General features: G+C 38.0%; 1 protein-coding gene across 5 annotated transcripts in view; it reads right to left on the bottom strand.

The window, feature by feature from the left end:
* The window catches only part of CYSTM1 (cysteine rich transmembrane module containing 1), a 169,996-nt gene that overhangs the window by 69,768 nt on the left and 83,633 nt on the right, over nt 1–16,595 (bottom strand). The gene's annotated exons all lie outside the window — the stretch shown is intronic.

Below are 16,595 nucleotides of genomic sequence, written 5' to 3'. Positions count from 1 at the left end.
ATTGACATGTATCAAATACGGACGATGCTCAGGCTGGAATATGAGTATGGAAGAGTATTCAAAAGGAAGACAACAGATAAAAAGGAGTAACGAAGGTGAGGAGCACTGTATGTGAAAAAGTGATTATAAGACAGAAAAGGCACATGTGGTAAGGACCAGCGGAAGGAGAAACAAAAGCAACGCTGTCTCCTCCAGAAAACTTGGACAGAAGAAGAGACAAGCATTTCAGGAAACAAACTGCAAACCTGGAACTGATATAGCTCCTGGTTGAAAATCTGTCTCTTTGACCAAGAAAAAAGCAAAACAGAAGTTGAGTAGTTTCTTCCATCATCTGAAAGGCCAGGAAGCTGGACTTCCTGGCAAATATGTGAAACTTATTATTAAAGGAATGGTTCGTGAGTATTTAGAAAAGCGAAGAAATGAACAAGAAGAACCAGCATGGCTTTGCCAAAAACAGGTCCACATAAGACCACACCATACTAATTCGACTTCATTTTTTTAAAGGGCTACTAGACTGATAGATCAGAGGAAAGCAGAAGGCATATAATGCCTAGATTTCAGCAAAGGATATGCCAAAGTCTTGACATCCTTGTGAATATGATGGGGCTTGTGAGTTTGAGGATCATATAATTAGGTAAACTCAGAACTGGTTGAACTGACTAAACCCAAACAAAAGGTCTCTCTAGTGGAGGGCCAAGCAGCTAGGTGGCACAGAAAATAGAACACCAGGCCTGGAACCAGGAAGACCTGAGTTCAAATGTGACCTCAGATACTTATAAGATAAAGCTGTTGTGACCTGGGCAAGTCACTTAACCCTTTTGCCTCAGTCTCCTCATCTGTAAAAATGGGCTGGAGAAGGAAATGGCAAACCACTCCATTATCTCTGCCAAGTAAACCCCAAGTGGGGTCACAAAGAGTGGGACATGACTGAGTAACAAAAGTGGAGTGCCCCCTGTTTTTGTGCTGGTCAGCATCTGTATTAACAACTTGAATGAATCAAGGCATTATGCAGGTAAAATCTGCAGATGTCACAAAGCTTAACTTGGAATGAGCTAACATGTTGGATCACAGCAAACGATATCCCAAGCTGCATTAAGACAGAACACAGAAGGATGAGGCAGGTTAAGAGTTCTTTCCTAGGGGCAGCTAGGTGGCGCAGTGGATAGAGCACCGGCCCTGAAGTCAGGAGGACCTGAGTTCGATTGTGGCCTCAGACCAAACACTTGACACACTTACTAGCTGTGTGACCCTGGGCAAGTCACTTAACCCCAATTGCCTTTAAAAAAAAAGAGTTCTTTCATATTCTTAATGATAAATGTTGGAGAAGATGTGGGAAAATTGGAACACTAATACACTGTTGGTGGAACTGTGAAATGATCCAACCATTTTGGAGAACAATTTGGAACTATGCCCAAAGGGCTACAAAAATGTGCATACCCTTTGATCCAGCAATAGCACTTCGCGGGCTATATCCCAAAGAGATCAAACAAATGGGAAAAGGACCCACATGTACAAAAATATACATAGCAGCTCTTTTTGTGGTGGCAAAGAATTGGAAACTGAGAGCATGCCCATCCATTGGGGAATGGCTGAGCAAGTTGTGGTATATGAATGTAATGGAATACTATTGTGCTTTAAGAAATGAACAAGCTGACTTGAGAAAAACCTGGAAAGATTTATATGGTCTGATGCTGAGTGAAGTGAGCAGAACCAAGAGGACTTTGTACACAATAGCAGCCACGTTATGCGATGACTAATATTGTTAAACTTAACCCTTCTCAGCATTACAAGGATCTAAGACATCTCCAGGGGCCTCGTGATGGAAAATGCTGTCCACATCCAAAGAAAGAATTATGGAAGTGGAATCGCTATCACTTATTTTTACCTTCTGTTGAGTTTTGTGCCATCTTTCTGATGGTTCCTCCTACTGGTTTTAATTTTAACTTACAACTTCACCAATGTGAAAATATGTTTAATAGGAATGTAAATGTAAAGCTTATATCAGATTGTGTGCCATCTTGGGGAGGGTGGTGGGGAGGAAGGAGGAGAAAAATTTTCAACTCAAAAGAATATGGAAGTGATTGTTGATAAATCAAAATAAATTATCAAAAAAAAAAAAAGAGTTCTTTCGTATTCTGGCCCAGTCAGGTCAAAACTGTGTGCAAAAATGTACCACATTTTAGAAAAGTTACAGACAAACTGAAGCATGCTGAGAAGCAGCAACTTCAATGTTAAGAGGGCTGGAGAACATGCCATATGAGAAATGTTTAAAGGAACTGGGGATGGTTAGCTTGGAGATTTAGGGTGGGACATCTCAGATTCCTGACATAGCAAAACGTGAATACATCAAATACAAGATAAAGCAGGCCTGCACAACTTGCCCACAGGCTGCTTTCAGCATGCCAAAGGATTTCTTCTACAAAGGATGTTTTCCTCTACATTTTTTATGGGCCACCTGAAATATGAAAAAAGTTCTAAGGGTTTCAGTGAACAGAAAGCTCAACCTAAGTCAACAGTATGACAGAGCAGACCAAAAAAAGCTAAAGTGCTCTTAAGCTTCCGTTTTTAGAACAAGAACTACAGTGTCCAGAAAGCAGGAGATGATAATCCCATTGAAATCTTACCTAGTCAAAAATGTCAGAAGCAAAACACGTTTGAGAATGGATAGGATGGATAGAATGAAAGGAGAGAGTATAGGATAGACAGGGGAAAAACAGGATGGAGGGAAATACACAGTTGGTAACCATGACTGTGAAAAAAATTTTTTTTCACATTTCCCTGATAAAGACCTCATTTCTCAAATGTGTAGAAAACCAAGTCAAATTTATAAAAATAAGAGCCATTACTCAACTGATAAACGGTCGAAGGATATGAACAGGCAGTGTTCAGACAAAGTAAACAAAGTTATCTACAGTCATATGAAAAAAAGCTCTAAATTACTACTGATTAGAGAAATACAAATTAAAACAATTCTGAGCTACCACCACACACCTGTCAGATTGGCTAATATGCAGAAAAGGAAAATGACAAATGTTAGAGGGATGTGGGAAAACTGGAACACTAATGTACTGCTGGTGGAGTTGTATACTGATTCAACCATTCTGAAGATCAATTTGGAACTATACCCAAAGGGCTATAAAACCATGCATACCCTTTAACCAAGCAATCAATACAATACTCGGTCTGTATCTCAAAGAGATAAACAAAAATGCATACAAAAATACTTACAGCAACTCTTTTAGTGATGGCAAAAAAGTGGACATTGAGGGGATATCCATCAACCGGGGAATAGCTGAACTAGCTGTTGTAAATAATTGTGATGGAATACTTATGTGCTATGAGAGACAACAAGCAGGATGCTCTCAGAAAATCCTGGAAAGACTTACATGCAAAGTGTAAGTGAAATGAGCAAAACCAGAACACTGTATACAGTAACAGCAATATTGTATGATGATCTACTGTGAATAACTTAGCTATTCTCAGTAATACAATGACTGAAGACAGTTCTGAAGGACTTATAATCCATCTCCAGAAAAAGAACTGGTGGGTATCAGATTGACTAATATGACAAAAAAGAAAAATGATAAATGTTGGAGAAGATGTGGGAAAATTGGAACACGAATACATTGTTGGTGGAGCTGTGAAATGATCCAACCATTCTGTAGAGCAATTTGGAACTATGCCCAAAGGGCTATAAAACTGCATATCCTTTGATCTAGCAATATCACCACTAGGTCTGTACCCAAAGAGATCATACAAATGGGAAAAGGACCCACATGTACAAAAAATATTTATACCAGCTCTTTTTGCGGTGGCAAAGAATTAGAAATTGAGGGGATGCCCATCAATTGCAGAACAGCTGAACAAGTTGTGGTATATGCATGAAACAGAATACTATTATGCTATAAGAAATGATGAGCAGACAGATTTCAAAAAAAAACTGGAAAGACTTACATGAACTGATGCTTAGTGAAGTGAGCAGAACCAGGAGAACATTGTACATAGTAATAACAACCCAGTTTGACAACCACTTTTGATAGACTTAAGTCAGCAATACAATGATCTAAGATAATACCAAAAGACTCATTATGGAAAATGCTATCCACATTCAGAGAAAGAACCATGGAGTCTGAATACAGAGCGAAGCATACTATTTTCTCTTTTGTGTTGTGCTTTTTTTTTTGGTGGTTGTTTTTTTCTTTCTCATGGTTTTCCCCTTTGTTCTGATTCTTTCACAATATGCCTAATGTGGAAATGTGTTTAAAATGATTGTACATGTATAGTCTATATCAGGTTGCTTGTTGTCTTGGGGAGAGAGGAAGGGAGGGAAGGAGGGAGAAAATATTTGGAACTCAGTATCTTATGAAAACAAATGTTGAAAAAAAATCTTTTAAGTAAAAAAAAGAAAAAAGAACTGACAGGGTCTGAACACAGATTGAAGATAATTTTTCTTTACTTTTTTTATTTTGAGGTAGCTTTTTTGTCTGTATTTTCTTTACTTGGAAATGTATTTTGCATGACTACATGTGTAAAACCTATGTCAAATTGCTTGCCTTCTCAATGAGGGGGGAGGTGAGAGAGGGAGAGAATTTAGAACTCAAAATTTGAAGGAAAAAAGAGAATATTAGAATCGCTTTACATGTAATTGGGGGAAAATAAAATACTAAATTTTTTAAAAAATAAAAAACCAACTATTACCTCCCCCCCAAAATCTTACCTGTTCAGACCACATCTAGAGTACGGTATTCAGTTCTGGGCATCACGTTTTAAGGAGGACACTGAAAAACCGTAGACTATGAAGAGGAAGGCTGCCAGCATAGTGAAGGACCTCAAGATCATGGCCCGGGATGATCAGCTGTAAATTCTGGGAAAGCTTAGCCCAGAAAACGGAACAGTTAGCTATCTGAAGTTATCTGAAGGAACGTTTTAGGCAAAAAGGAATTAAACTGATTCTTCTGGGCCTCAAAGGACATAGCCAGGAACAAAGGGTAGAAACAGAAGAAAAGCAAATTTAGGCTCAATATGAAGATACATTTCTTCCCAATAAAAGCTAGCTGAAGTCTAGCCTGGACAGTCTACAAGGTGCCTTTCCTACTTACAGATTCTGTGAGTCCGTGACATAATCGCTACCATCAGGTATCTGGAGGACTAGCATATGAAAGAGATATTAGCCTTGTTCTGCTTGGCCCAAGAGGGCACAATGAGGAGCAACTAGTAAGAGAGTCAAAGAGGGAGATTTAGGCTGGATATGAAGAGAAACTTCCTAACAATTACAGGAAAAATTCTCAACCTGAGGTCTGGGAAGTAGTTTTAATTCTTTTAATGACTATTTCCTTTGTAATACTACATATTTTAAGTATTAAAAACATTATTCTGAGAAGGGATCCATAGGCTTCTCCAGATTGCCAAAGGGGGTCTATAATACAAAAAAAAGTTTAAAAAAAAATCTAGGAGCTATACAAAAGAATAATAGGCCACCTCATTAGGTAGTGAGCTCATTCTAACTCTCTCCAAGGTTACCAAAGAGATTGCTTAATTCTTTTATTTTGCTTTTTTTTTGGTTTTAGGCAATTGGGGTCAAGTGACTTGCCCAGGGTCACACAGCTAGTAAGTGTGTCAAGTGTTTGGTCTGAGGCCACAATCGAACTCAGGTTGTCCTGATTTCAGGGCCAGTGCTCTATCCACTGCACCACCTAGCTGCCCCTGCTTACTACAGTTTGAGATCTGGTATGGCTAGACCACCTTCTTTTGCATTTTTATTCACTGATTCCCTTTTGTTCTTCCAGATGAACTTTATGATTATTTTTTCTAGCTCTATAACATAAAATTTTGATAGTTTGATTGGTATGGCACTGAATAAATAAATTTGGGTGGAATTGTCATTTTTATTGTATTGGCTCAGCCTGCCCATGAGCAATTAATATTTTTATAATTGTTTAGATCTGACTTTATTTGTGTGAAAAGTGTTTTGTAATTGTGTTCATAGAGTTCCTGGCAGGTAACCCCCCCCCCCAGTATCTTATAATGTTTACAGTTATTTTAAATGGAATTTCTCTTTTTATCTATTGCTGCTGGACTTCGTTGGTAATATAAAGAAATGCTGATGATTTATGTAAGTTTATTTTCTATCTTGCAAACTTGTTAAAGTTGTTAATAATTTCAAGTAGTTTTCAGTTGATTCTCTAGGATGCTCTAAGTATACCATCATATCATCTGCAAAGAGTGGTAGTTTTGTTTCCCCATCACCTATTCTAATTCCTTCCATTTCTTTTTCTTCTCTTATTGCTATAGTGAACATTTCTAGTACAATATTAAATAACAGAGGTGATAATGGCGGAGCCCAGCTCTTAACATAAAATTTAAAGTCAAGAATTAGGCTGGAAAAATAAGTAAACAATACAAAAAGAACCTGACCATAAAAAGCTACTGTGGTAATAGGGAAGCTCAAGATACAACAAACTCAGAAGGAAAACGAGTGAGAATATCACAAACAAAGCCTGAAAGAAAAATTCAGACTGGACACAAGCCCAATAAGAATTCCTGGAAGTGATAAAGAAATATAAAAAGAGCAAAAAAAAAATTACTTTAAAAATCAAATATAAGAGTGATAGAGGAAAAACTGGGGAAAGAAATGAGAGTGATGCAAGAAAATTATGAAAAGAAAATTAATAGCTTGGTAAAAGAGGCATGAAAAAATACTGAAAATAACTCCTTACAAAATAGAATTGACCACATGGTAAAAGAGGTACAAAATATCATTGATGAAATTAACTCCTTAAAAAGCAGAACTAAATGGAAAATGAAAATGGCTAAATGGAAAAAGAAGTACAAAAATCCACTGGAGAAAATTATCCCTTAAAAATTAGAATTGGGCAAGCGGAGACTAATGACTTCATGAGACATCATGAATTAACAAAATGAAGTCAACAGAAGGGGAAAAAATTGAAGAAAATGTGGAACATCTCATCAGAAAAGCAACTGACCTGGAAAACAGACGGAAGAAAGATAATTTAAGAATTATTAAACCACCTGGAAGCCATGATCAAAAGAAGAGCCCAGATACCATTTTTCAAGAAATTATCAAGGAAAAGTGCCCCAATATCTTAGAACCAGAGGACAAAATAAAAATTCAAAGAATGCACCTGAAAGAGATCCCAAAATAAATACCCCCAGGAATATTATGGCCAAATTTCAGAGTTCCTGGGTAAAGGAGAATATAGAAGGCATACAAAAAGAAAAATTACGGGGGCACCTAGATGGCACAGTGGATAGGGCACCAACCCTGGATTCAGGAGGACCTGAGTTCAAAATCCGGCCTCAGACACAAAACACTTACTAGCTGTGTGACCCTGGGCAAGTCACTTAACCCCACTGCCTGGCCGAAAGAAAGAAAGAAAGAAAGAAAGAAAGAAAGAAAGAAAGAGAAAAATTAAAAAACTGTGAACCAGTCAGGATCACATAAGATTTAGCAGCTATCACAACAAAGGAGCAGAGAGCTTGGAAAATGGTATTCCAGAAGGCAAAAGAGTCAGAATTACAACCAAGAGTAACCTACCCAGCAAAACTGAGTATAATAGTTCAAGGGGAAATAGAGAATTTTTAAGCATTCGTGATGAAAAGACTGGAGCTGAACAGAAAATCTGACATTTAAACACATGACTCAAGAGAAGCATAAAAAGGTGAACATGAAAGAGAAACCATCCTAAAATCTTTATTATTATTATGGCAGTTAGAAGAAATCTACATAGACAGAGGGGACAAAATGTGACTTTTTTTTTTAATATTATCCCATCATAATCAAGTTGGAGGGGTGAGAAAAAGGGATGTATTAGTAGGAGAGGAGGAGTGGGGACAATAACTTCACATAAAAAAGGAACTCAAGGAAGAGTTTTTACAGTAGGGAGGAAAATGGTGGAGGGGGGGGCAACATTTGAACCTCATTCTCATTTAAACTGGTTCAAAGAGGAAGTATAGGGCCAGCTAGATGGCGCAGTGGATAGAGCACCAGCCCTGAAGTCAGGAGGACTTGAGTTCAAATCCGGCCTCAGACACATATTTCCTAGCTGTGTGATTCTGGGCAAGTCACTTAACTTTTTTGCCTCACCAAAAAAACCCAAAGAGGAAGTGTATATATGTATGTATGTGTGTGTGTGTGTGTGTGTGTGTGTGTGTGTGTGTGTGTGTATGTGTGTATATATATATATATATATATATATATATATATATATATATATATATATATATATATATATATATATATGTATGTATGTATGTATGTATGTATGTATGTATGTATGTATATATGATCATAGCCTCTTAGAAACCATCTAATCCAACCCTCTCATTTCATAGATGAGGAGCTGAGGCCTAGAGAGTTTATGACTTGGCCAAAGTTATACAAATAATAAGAAACAGACTAAGTATTCAAAATCTAGCCCTTAAGACTCCAAATCTAGCATTTTTTTTCACTGTATCACGTTTCCTGCTATCTCTTGCTCTCCAATCCCATAACTAACACACTAGCTCAAGCCCTCATCATCTCTTGCCTGGACTATTTTAACAATATCATAACTGGACTCACTCCCAGCTTCTAGTACCCTCCATTCTTCAATCTACCATAGCTTCTAATATCATCTTACTCAAGCACAAGTCTGACCATATTTCTGTTCTGTTCAAGAACCACCATTAGCTCCCTATTAACCTCTAGGATAAAATATAAATTTCTCAGCTTGGAATTTAAAGTCCTTCATAATCTGACTCTAACCAATCTTTCCAGACTTACTGCACATGACGCTCTGTTACACAATCTACATTCTAATTTAGGGCCCTCAACTCAGAGCTCCATCTCCTACCTTTGTACTTCTACAGAGGCTATATCACATTCCTGGAATGCTCTTCTTCCACATCTCTGCCTCTCAACTCATTTCAATAAACATTTATTAAGCACCTTGTATGTATCAGGCACTATGCTAAGTGCTGGTGATACAAAAAGAGGCGAAAGACAGTTCCTGTCCTCAAGGAACTTACAATCTAATGGAGGAGACAATATGCAAATACATACATACAAAGCAAGCTACATACAGGATATATAGGAAATAATTAGCAGAGGGAAGACACTGGAATTAAAATGGGTTAGGAAAGGCTTCCTATAGAAGGTGGGATTTTAGTTAAAACTTAAAGGAAGCTAGGGAAACTAGTAGGTAGAGTCGAGGAGGGAAAGCCATTTATTCATGGTGGACAGCCAGAGAAAATGCCCAGAACAGAGACAAGGAGTTGTCTTGTTCATGGAACAACCAGGAAGCCAGTGTCACTGGATGGGATGGCAAACAAGATGTAAGAAGACTGGTAAAGGTAGGAAGGGGCTAGGTTATGAAGGGCTTTAAATGCCAAATGCAGCATTTTGTAGTTGCTCCTAGAGGCAATAGGGAGCCACTGGAGTTTGTTGAATAGGGAGTGAGGTGAGTGGATGACATGATCAGACCTGAGTTTTCAGGAAAAGTACTTGAGTGGCTAAATTGGAGATTGGATCAGAGTGGGAAGAAACTTAAGACAAGACAGACCCACCAGCAGGCTATTCAGTAATCAAGACATGAGGTGATAAGGGCCTGCACTAGACTGGTAGCAGGGTCAGAAGGGAGAAGAGGGCATATTAAGGAGAAGGGGGTGTACTGGAGAGATGTTACAAAGGTGAAATGGACAGGCCTACTAGTTCCTTTCCAGCCATCTACAAACATACCCAGCTCTCCTCATCCTTAAAAAACACTCACTATACCCTACCATCACCTCAAGCTATCATCCTATCTTTCTCCTCCCCTTTCAAACTACTTTGTAAAAGTCTACTCTCAGTAACTCCACTTACTTCCTCCTCACTTTCTTTTTTCTCACTGTCTTCTAAACTTAATACAATCTGACTTTCATCCTTACCCTTCCATTGTTAGTAACTATGCTATTCCGTTACCAGTAATGTCTTAATTGTCAAATCTGATGGCCTTTTCAGTCTTCACCCTTTCTGACCACTATGCAGGTCATGACACTACTAATTGCCTTTTCTTTTCCAAGCACCCTCTGCTTTTCCTGACACCACTCTCAGGGTTTTCCTTCTGCTCGTCTGACCACAGGAACCAGAAAGAGGAATAGTAATGGAGAATATTAGAGTGAAGGTCAATGGAGGAAGAAGTGGAGATGATTTTGTCACTAGCAAATATCATAATCCACAGGGACATAAAAAGGAAATAGATGAGGCATAGGTCACAACGCTGGCACAGAGGCATGATATAGTAGTGATGGAGAACTCCAATTATCCAGACATCATTTGGTGCTCTCTCTATTTCTCTGCCAAAAGCAGAATGGTTAATAACTTCTTGACTCACCTTAAAGACAATTTTATACTTGAAAAGGTAGAGAACTCAACAAAGGGAAATTCTATTACAGAATGATTTTCACTAGTAGGGAACAAAACTAGCTGCTGGGTTGAAAAGATGAGAAACCTGGGAAGAAGTAACCACTCCCTTCTAAACTCTGTGATACAGAAGGAGAGAAAATCCAGGCATAATGTAACATGCACCTAGATTTTGGGAAAGCAATTTTCACAGTATTCAGAGAAAGGATAGGCATGGATCCCATGGAAGAAAATCCTACAGGGAAAATCAGCCTAGGAAGGATGGGCAATGTTCAAGAATAAAATTCTAGAGACAAAGGGAAACGATTTCAATGAGGAAGAGAAATAGGATTTCTTTGAAGGGATGGATGTAGAAGCACAAAGAAATCACCAGTCAACTTAGATTTTTGAAAGAAATTTCTAGATGATAGAAGCAAGGGCTGGTAACAGAGGATGCATATAAGAATATGTCATAATCAATCAATTAGCAAGCAGTGATTAAGCACTTACTATGTGCCAAGGCACAGCCTGGAAAAACATTATCAAGAATCTCAAAGCTGAGATTGAGCTTAAATTGGTAAGCGAAGAAAGGGCAACAAAAGGAGATTTTTTTTCTTAAGTATATTGACTTCCTTAAGACACATGCCTACTTGTAAGATCCCTGGGTCAAGAGACACCAATGTAATAATATAATTCATCTGGAAGAACAGAAAGTCAAGAATCTAAAGGGAAATTTTTTTTAAAAAGGGTGTGAAGGAAAGGGGCTTGTATCAGAACCAGATCTTAAAGTCATATTACAAAGTGGTAATCATCGAAACAATCTGGTGCTGGATAAAGGTCGATCAGTGGAACATAAGAGTTACACACATATAAACCTAACAGTAAACAAATCTAGTAGCCTAGTGTTCAATAAACCGAAAGATTCCAGCCGCTAGAATAAGGACTCATTTATTCAGCAAAGACTGCTAGGAAAACTGGAAAGCAATGTACCAGAAAAATTAGGTTTGGATCAACACTTGACAACCACAAAACTCTCCAAATGGAAACATGACTTAGATATAAAAGGTTGCATCACAAATTAGGAGCAAGGAAGAAATTATCTTTGCAATTACGGATAAAAGAGTCTTAAGAATTTATCAAACACTGTGTTGCATTTGTCTGTCTCTGAATCTTGTTTATATAATGTTCTCTTAAGGATGACAGTTGACATTTATACAGTGCTTTGAGGTTTGCTAAGTGTTTTAGATACATCAACTCACTGAGTTAAATATATTAGCTACAGTAGTAGCTAATACTGTCCTGTTTTACAGATGAAGAAACTGAGGCAAAGAGAATTTAAATGACTTATCCAAGGTCACACTATTTACTTTCTTATTTTTAAATTAATATGAAATAGTTTTAATGGTTAAATTTATAGTTTAGTTTGAGATCTGGTAATGTTTTGCTTCATTCCTGCTCTTCTTTCCCCTGCCCCTTTTTCCTCTTCAGAATCTAGGTCTTCTGTTCTTCCAAAAGAATTCTGCTATTAATTTGTCTTTTCTTGCTGTCCACATTCAAAGAAAGAACTATGGAAGTCGAATCGCTATCACTTATTTTTACCTTCTGTTGAGTTTTGTTTCATCTTTCGGATGGTTCCTCCTATTGGTTTTAATTTTTACTTACAACTTCACTAATGTGAACATATGTTTAATGGGAATGTAAAGGTAAAGCCTGTATCAGATTGTGCGCTATCTTGGGGAGGGTGGGGGGAGGAAGGGGGAGAAAAATTTTCAACTCAAAAGCATATGGAAGTGATTGTTGATAAATCAAAATAAATCAATAAAATTTTTTTTTAATTGTCTATTTCTATAAAGTAACCCACTGGCAGTTTGACTGGTATAGCAATAAATCTCTAAATCTCAAGCGCTCTACACCATGCCAACTCACAAAGATGGAGACAAAGAGATTCCTAGTTTGAAATATTCATTTGTTCATCTGGTCTTTTACTTGTGATTGTAAACTCAACGGATCACTGATTTAGAATCGAAACTTTACAGATCATCTCAGCTAACCCTTTCATCTTATAGATAAGAAAACTGACTCTCAAAAATGAAGTGATTCTCCCAAGGTCATACAAACAGTAAATAGCAGAGGAGCATGGTGCAGTGGAAAGAACACTGAATTTGGAGTCAGAGGAGCTACCTGAATTTGAATACTGGCTCTGTTGCTTACTATTAGTGTGGCCTGTGTCCTCATCTATAAAATGAAAAGGCTGAACTAAATGACCTCTAAGGTCCTTTCTGGCTGTCAGTTTATAATCCGATGTTTTGAGCCCAGGTCTTCTGACTAAAGAGTTAATTCAGAACTGGGTCTACATCATCTCTACTTCATTTCTTAATATATTTACTGAGTTAAGCATGCTGAATTCACAACATTTAAATGCTCAGAGACCCAATAAAGCATGAGATCCTGCTCTTCAAACTTTTAAAAGCATCAAGTAGAGGATATAAAGATAAGTCACTACATTACATGTTTGAATACTAGGTACCATAACAGCTTTGCCAAATGCTAAGGAGAAAGAAAGAACTCATATGAACAAAAAATATTTATAGCAGCTCTTTCCGTAGTGGCAAAGAACTGGAAACTAACATCAACTGGGTAACTGCTGCACAAATTATGGCATGTAAATGTAATGGAGTGCTTTTATGTTGTATGGAATGATGAAAAACAGTTTCAGAGAAACAAAAAAATGAACTGATGCAGAGTGAATTAGCAGAATGCAGAGAGTAATTTATACATAAACCATCATAAAGACAACTTGGAAAGACCTAAGAATTCTAATCAATGTAATGACCAACCATGATTCCAGAGGATTAATAAAGAAATATGATACCTGTCTCTAGAGAGAGTTGAACTCAGAGCTCAGAATGAATACGTGTTTTGGGATATGGCCAACGTTCTGTTTGACCAGGCATATTTGTAACAAGGGCTTGTTCTTGTTATTGGATTGGTGGATGTGAGAAGGAATTTGGTAGATTTTTAATTAAAAATACAGTTTAAAATGTTTTAAATGATGTAGAGATTTGAGGAAGAAGAAATCATACCTGTTTCACGCAGGGGGAGAGATTAGAGAAGGTTCATAAAAAGGTTAGCATCTGATCTGGACCTTAAAAAATGGGCACGCTTTAACAAAGTCAGAGATCAGGCTGGGAGTAGAAAAAAGGCCATTCATTCCACAAATCAGGACGACACGAGAAATGGCATAGATATAAGAAAGCGCAGGTTGTATTCAAGGAACAAATACTTCAGTTCAGCAATAGCACAGATCCAGGAGGACCTCCCCCGATAAGCGTGCCTGGAGGACAATGGACAGAACCGGCTGGAACACTGCACAAAGGAGAGAAATGTGAAATCGGCCTTTAAAGGTAGGCTGGAGTCAGGGTAGAAAAGGCTTTGAAGGCCAGAGTCATGTATTTTATCTTAAGCAGCAACAGGAAAGCACTGGGGCCTCCAGAGCAGGAGAAATCAAACAGTCAGATATCTGCTGCACGAATATCAGTTTGGCAGTTATATGAAGGATGGGGTGGAGAGATGAGAATCTGAGAACCTCTGGGTAGGCTATGAGAGTAGTCCAGATGAGAGGTGATGAGGGTATAAATAAGGGATGTGGCTGTGAGTAGAGAGGAGTGGCTCAATACAAGATATATCATGGTGACAGAATCTACCAAACTTGGCAAAGATCGGATGAGGTGCAAGAGTACAACATAGACGACAGCAGAGAAGGTTGGGGAGGAAAAAATTAAGGAATTAAGAAAAGAATAGGGAATTTACCCTAATCGGGCTTTTCCCTAGGATTTAAATTTGGCAAAGCTCAGTCTGGGAAGCTAAAAATATCCAGAGATTTCAACAGGGGTAAAAAAGGCAAAAATCTTGACCCTTAACATTATGAAAGATGCAATTTATTAAACATATCTTGAAACCTAGTGGGATTTGATGTCGTTAACTCAAAGGAGACACATCCTATGAAGTCTGTGCCTCTAGAAAAATGGCTAGGGGGAGAGGAGAGCAGTGGAGGAGGTGAGCAGAATTACAGAAAATCTACCCCACTTCAAATACAAGCTCTTTTAAAAGTATCTGAATAAAGACCTTCTTGTTGGATAGCTTTCTCTATCACGCCAAAAGATTTTGGGGGTCTCATTTTACTTGGCAAAAAGGCCAGAATTCACATAAAAAAGATAACAACTTCTGCTCCATTGAACTGTGAGACTAAGAACAGAATTATTCCCTCCCTTTCATGACAAGAAATGAAAAAAAAAATTAAATAGTATTTTATTTTTTCCAATTACACGTAAAGACAATTTTTGCATTGATTTAAAAAAAATTTGAATTCCAAATTTTTCCCTCCCCCCTTCCCCACCCTTTCCCTAAGATGGTATGCAATTTTTGATATGGGTTATATATGTAAAACATATTTCCATATTAGTCATGTGGTGGAAAAAACAGGGCAAAAGAAAAGAACCACAAAAAAATAAAGTGAAAATAGTATGCTTCAATCTGCATTCAGATTCTACCAACTCTTTCTCTGGATATGGACACCAAAATCAGAGATCTTAAAGAAGGTACAGTCAACTATGGTAAAGGACAAGAGTAACCATTTAAAATAAGCTACTGGCATACTGGAGGGCAATTTGTAACTATACCCCAAAGGTCACTATCTGTGATCTTTAACCCTTTAACCTAGCAATATTGTTACTAGGCATTACCTCCTCCCCCCCCAAACAGTGGAAAAGTACCCATATTACAAAAATATTCATAGCAGTACTTTTTTATTGTAGCAAAAAAGTGGAAATAAAGGGAAATGCCTATCAATTGGAGAACTGCTATTGGTATGTGGATGTTAATGGCATACTAGCATGGTATAAGAAATGATGCCAGGGGTAAAGCCAAAGACACCTGGCAAGACCTGTGAGAAACAAGAACCAGGGAATACAGTTACAACATCATAAAGAACAACAACTTTGAAAGACTTGAGAACTCTGACCGATGTAATGATTAACCATGACTCCAGAGCACTAACACCAAGCACACATTGAGGAGCAGTGCAGCAGAAGACACGCTTTTCAGACACGGTCAACATGCGGACCTGTTTTGCATGACTGTGGATTAGTATGACTAAAGGATCACAAGAAATTTTTTTTTTTAAATTTGGGGAAGGTGAGTCAGAAGTAGCAGAAAGCTAGTTACAGTGATACAAGAAAAATAAAGGAGTGTTAAGGCCATTTTAAAAAACACACAGAAGAGAACAGATGATATAGAAGCATTTAGAACTACTGTTGCTGAATTCAGTGTACCTAAAAAACAAACTGATATGAGACCATTTCGCATACAAGAAATGCTCTTTTTCCCCGTTTATTGCATATGGTTTTTCAGTTATGTCTCAGTCTTTGTGACCCCATTTGAGATTTTCTTTTTTCTTTTTCGTTTTTGTTTTTTTGTGAGGCGATTGGGGTTAAGTGACTTGCCCAGCATCATGCAGCTAGTAAGCATCAAGTGTCTGAGGCCGCATTTGAACTCAGGTCCTGCTAACCCCAAGGCCAGTATTCTATCAGCTGTGCCACCTAGCTGTCCCTTGCTTTTTTCTTGGCAAAGATACTGGAGTGGTTTGCCATTTCCTTCTCTAGATCATTTTACAGGTGAGGAAACTGAGGCAAACAGGGTTAAGGGACTTGCCTAGGGTCACACAGTTAGTAAGTGTCTGAGGCCTGATTTGAACTTAGAAAGATGAGTCTTCCTGATTCTAGGGCTAGCACTCTATCCACTTTGCCACCCACCTGCCCTTCACTGTATACTGAGAGATACTCAAGTTTGTCAGTGCTTGTCAAAGTCAGAATAAATTGTTTTTAATTAAAAAAAAAAAGAATAAGGCTATTAGAAGGAAGAAGTATGCAATCAGTGACTTCCAAATGCATAGTTTTGGTAGAATCCCTGGAAGCCAGAATGCAGAGCATTGCTAAGAATGGAAGCTTGGCATAGACAAGTCATTTAAGAGTAATGCTAAAAGGAACAGCAATGTAAAAGGTTGTTATAGAAGGGGAGGTGTGATGCAACACCCTGCCACCTAGCCAAGTCCAACCTGTCCTTTAAGACCCAGGTCAAGTTCTATTCCCTCTGGGTAAGTACTGAATTAGTTGGTAGAGTAGGTAGCACAGTGGGTAAAATACTAGACTCAAAGAGTCAG

This window comes from Phascolarctos cinereus, unplaced genomic scaffold (assembly GCF_003287225.1).
Source record: "Phascolarctos cinereus isolate Bilbo 61053 unplaced genomic scaffold, phaCin_HiC Scaffold_2;HRSCAF=192, whole genome shotgun sequence".
Taxonomy (NCBI): domain Eukaryota; kingdom Metazoa; phylum Chordata; class Mammalia; order Diprotodontia; family Phascolarctidae; genus Phascolarctos; species Phascolarctos cinereus.
This window is presented reverse-complemented; position numbering and strand designations above follow the sequence as displayed.